This window comes from Silene latifolia, chromosome X (genome assembly GCF_048544455.1).
Source record: "Silene latifolia isolate original U9 population chromosome X, ASM4854445v1, whole genome shotgun sequence".
Classification (NCBI taxonomy): Eukaryota; Viridiplantae; Streptophyta; class Magnoliopsida; order Caryophyllales; family Caryophyllaceae; genus Silene; species Silene latifolia.
In genome coordinates this window covers 304130078-304134679 of record NC_133537.1, presented here as the reverse complement: position 1 = coordinate 304134679, position 4602 = coordinate 304130078, and the positions used below count along the sequence as shown (strand labels likewise).

Genomic DNA, 4602 nt, shown 5'->3' with positions numbered 1-4602 from the left:
GACAACCAAACTAGTAAAATATGTAAACAAATGACCGGCACCAACACTACAAGGAAAAGGCTAGTTAGCAACCAACTAAATTGGTCGCTAATCTTCATAAATTAGTCGCTAAAGACAATTAGCGACCAATTAGCAACCAAATTTCAGTAGTCGCTGTAGGCCTAGTCGCAAATTCCAGTTAGTCGCAAAATTGGTCGCTAATCTGCAACCAACTGATTTGGTCGCTAATCTGCAACCAACTGAATTGGTCGCTAATTTGCAACCACCTAAATTGGTCGCTCATCTGCAACCACCTAAATTGGTCGCTAATTAGCAACTAAAAGCTATTTGTTGGTCGCTAAACGTATTTCAGATCGTAAAAAAACAAATACATACTCCCAACCCGTATAAGGCTGAAAGTAATGTATAAACCCACAATTTTGACGTAAGTATTGAGCTCTTCAATTAAAGATATTGATTAACTTGATTATATATAACCCAAATTACATTTAGCATATACACTATTGATATACAAATATACACTTTGAACTATTGATATTCTTGCACAACAAAACTATTTGTTCCAATTTGAGACTCAGAGTTCTTCATCAAAAATTTGATAATTTGATTTCTTCATCTGCATCAAATATTGTACCTAAAATGAAAAAGTCAGACAACTATATTAGATTTACTTGGTGTAATGTTTGAAAACATGTACCAAAGAGGTTGAAAATCAAAGTCTATATACTCTATGAACCACAACATATAGTAACATGAATTGTAGTACACAGCCAAAATTGTATCTAAAACTTAAAAACAAAACTTAATTAACCACTCATATGAAATTATTATCACACTAAAGCTGCCAATCGCCAACAGTAGACCAACAATAAGACCAAACTATTGATAACAGTAGCAATAATGGTAGAATGTTTAAGATCTAACCTTTAAAATGACCAAATTCGGAACAAATGAGAATTGTACTCGAAAATTAGTGTTGATTCGGAACTATAAATTTTTGGAAGAAATAGAAATTACTCTTTGTTCATATGGAAGGTATTTTATTGAGTTGATAAAGGGATGAAGAAACTCATGTTGTGAAAGAAAGAAAATGAACTTAAAATTATATTAGAGGTGGATAAGAGGTAAAATGGTGAGTTAATGATGAGATTTCTTTACTTTGTGAAGAAGATGGAAAAAGGGTAGGTGAGCCATGAGTGAAAGAATGCGGCTAGAGGCTAGAGGAGAGATAGGAGTTAAAAACCCTAGGACTTGGCGGAAAACGAAATTTCATTTTGGCGGAAAACGAAATTTCAAGCATGAGTTCTCCCGCCTTGCTACTTTCTTTTTTCATAGTTATTGCGTCCCATTTGTGGGAAAAAGTAACTCATTTATTAGCAAAAAAATGAATAGTTTTTTTGTAGACCGTCTTAGGGTGTGAGACCTTCTTACACTATAACTTGTGCTTTTTTTTTTTCTTTTTCCGTTTGTATACCAATATACATACTCCCTCCATACCACACCAATGGTAACATTGAGAATATTGGCACTATTCATAGTCGTAAGTAATCTTCGATATTATTCTCCATCTATAAGACAAAATATAGTCATGTGAGATCTTGTTTGATTTATCGTCATGAATGCTATAAGAATATTAATTTTTTATAATTTTTAATAACGCGTAATTAAAGATATTGACGTTGCAAAACGTGTCTCAACAAGTGTGAAAAAGTCAATGTTACCATTGGTGTGGTATGGAGGGAGTATTTTATACGGATTACGGAGTATAACCAACATTTTTCCACGAATTCTTGTTTAAGACGGTTGCTAACTTGGTCTATAATTAGAAACTAACTTGTAATCAGATGCTAATTAGCATCTAATGTTTGCAACCAATGTTAAATAGATGCTAATTAGCGACCAATTTATGAGTGGTTGCTAATTAGCATCTAATTTTTGAAACCAATGTCAAGTTGGTTGCTAATGAGCAACCAATTTCAAAGTGGTTGCTAATTAGCAACCAATAAGTGATTAGTCGCAAAAGTTGGTTGCTAAATGACCTTGTAGTGCAAGTAACAGAGGGAGCAACTCTCTTTAGATAACATAAGTTATTGCAATATTGCATTAGTTAGTTAATATTAATATAACAATTTAAATACGTGACTATGTCTATGATTCTTGTTTGAACTTTGAACAGCCATGATTCTATTCCGATTGTCATCCCGGCTTTCTCTGCAGCACCTTTCATGTTTTGATGGAATTGAAGTAATCCAAGTTAGCAGGTGAAATGAGTGCAACCAAGACCTTCACGTTTTGTAAATATTTCAAGCCATGCTCAAATGTTATGAGCAAAAAGTTTGGCTTTTTTTAAATAGGGGAAATTTTTGTATCTGCTCGACTTTACTAAGGTGTTTGATATGAAATATAGCCGAAAGAGGGTGGTTTCATCGTTTTTGGGCATGTGTAATTTGTGTATATTACCTTGGTGGTGTATCTAATTAACGAGTAAAGATCCTCTACGTTATTTCTCTTTTATATTATTATCCATTATTTTTATTTATGACCGCCAAACAGTTCCATGTGATAATCTAAAATGTTTAAAACAACTGAAAAGACGATGTAAGATGATCGAAATTGCTAATTATCTATTAATTCTCTTAAAGAAGAAATGCTTTCTTTTACATACTTCAAAAATATAAATACAATGTATTAAGAGTACATTCTAATTCTTGAGTACCTTATTCATCCACAACTAACAATTTTTATACTTCATATACCTAAGTGTACTTTCATAAGTGTTACTTCCTCCTAGGGTTGAGCAAAACTGTATTTAAAACGATACGGTTTTCAAAATCACAATTTTGCCGCTACAGAACTAACCCGATTTAATCGTATATCCGGTTTTTTCGTATATGCTGTTTTCAAAATCACAAATTTGCCGCTACAGAGCTAAATGAAATGAAACGAGCCAATGAAAGCTAATAAATCTAATCTAAAATGACTAATGTAGACTATAAGAGGAGAGCTAACTTTGGTTAACTCAAATTGGTTCTAAAGTAAGGGGGTCAATTTCAAAGCCGTTTGAATTTTCCGATAAGGAGCAATAAGACACCTCAATGAATCTGAGGTGCGCGTCTCAATGGGACAGAGGTGCCAAACACAACAAAGAGTCAATTGACTCTTTGGTGGGACTCAATAAGATGTAGTCTTAACCTCCCTAAAGTCCCAAACCATCTAATGTATCGTCGCCGATCCAAAAGTGGGAGATTAAGGCTACCAAACTAAATGCAAATGCAACTAAAACGTAAGGGAAAAGGGAGAGAAAGAGTAAACATACATATGTACAAAGGATGTAGGTGTTCACCAAGCCACTTATTCGGAGCCAAATTATAATATTCCATATTTTATGCTTTGAGCACTCAGTCGAGTGGGGTACACTCGGTCGACTTGTAGTGAATTTGTTCGAATGAGTGCCACTCGGTCGAGTTGTTTTGGACACTCAACCGAGTAGGCCAGTCCAGCAAGGTTTGATGGTTTCATTTTTGTTTTGGCCGAGGGTCTCTTTTATATGCATAAATCAGTTGTAAACCTAATTTAGCAATCCTAATCCTTTCTTAACAATTCTTCAAACTCATTTCTCCTCCTCCTAATCATCTTGATTGAGAGAGAGAGAGAGAGAGAGAGAGAGAGAGATATTCGTTGCGATTGTCGGTTTAGAGTTTCATTATACATTTTCATTTGCATTCCTTTGCGTAAGTTTTAAATCTATGATTGATGGGGCAAGCCGAGTCGACCCGACCCGCATGCCAGCCGGCGGGTCACACAGGTCCAAATGCTAGCGAAGTCACATGTAAAGTACACATCCTCCCCCACACAAAATATTTTCTCTTGGATTCCTTCCAAGGGAAGGAACTTACATAAAGACAAATGATCCTTGTAAGGGAAGACAACAATCACAATCTCTCTAAAGAGCACAATCACAAAAAACAACTACATTCTCTCGCTAGAAGTAAGAATACCAAAAATATCTAAGAGAGGGACCGGGAACCAAGCCTCACGCAAAGGTCCCGACTATACATCTGAGGATACCGTACTGACTTATGCATCTAAGAGGACCCCCTCGGGACACCCCTTGAGGCCCTATGTATTGTATGCACAGGAAAAGCTTGAGGCAGAAGAGGATCATCTCACCTAATATCCGAAAGGAGCGCGTTGACCCCGCACGAGTTTGGGCAACTTATTTGATTGTTTTAACCTGAAACAATTTGGCGCCGTATGTGAGAAACTTTACATAAAAGTCCTACAAGAAGTCACCTAAATGCCTCAATTAGAAAACGCTAGAGAAGGAAACTCTAAGCATGTTAGGTATTCTCACAACGTGGCATCTTTAAGATCTCCAACAACCCGATCTGCCACTTAGCCACCGGTCCTAGTGATGACGCTTGTTGCTACCATCCTTCGTGACGCAAACACCCACCTATATCGACCCACGATAATGTACCTGCACGAACCAAGACTACGGGGTGATCAACACATAACTTTAAGTCCAACCGAGTTTGATATTGTAATGAAAACCTTAAAAAAGGCCAGGTTGTTCTCTCAACCCTCCCATGAGAGGAGAAC

The 4602-nt window shown here is 36.3% G+C and overlaps 1 long non-coding RNA gene across 1 annotated transcript; it reads right to left on the bottom strand.

The window, feature by feature from the left end:
• Positions 1–431: 431 nt before the first annotated feature.
• On the bottom strand, positions 432–1303 carry LOC141621917 (uncharacterized). Its single transcript, XR_012532778.1, has 2 exons — positions 925–1303; positions 432–634 (listed from the first exon to the last, which is right to left on the bottom strand). It is a non-coding gene; the product is annotated as an uncharacterized LOC141621917 (long non-coding RNA).
• Between the last annotated feature and the right edge of the window lie 3299 nt (positions 1304–4602).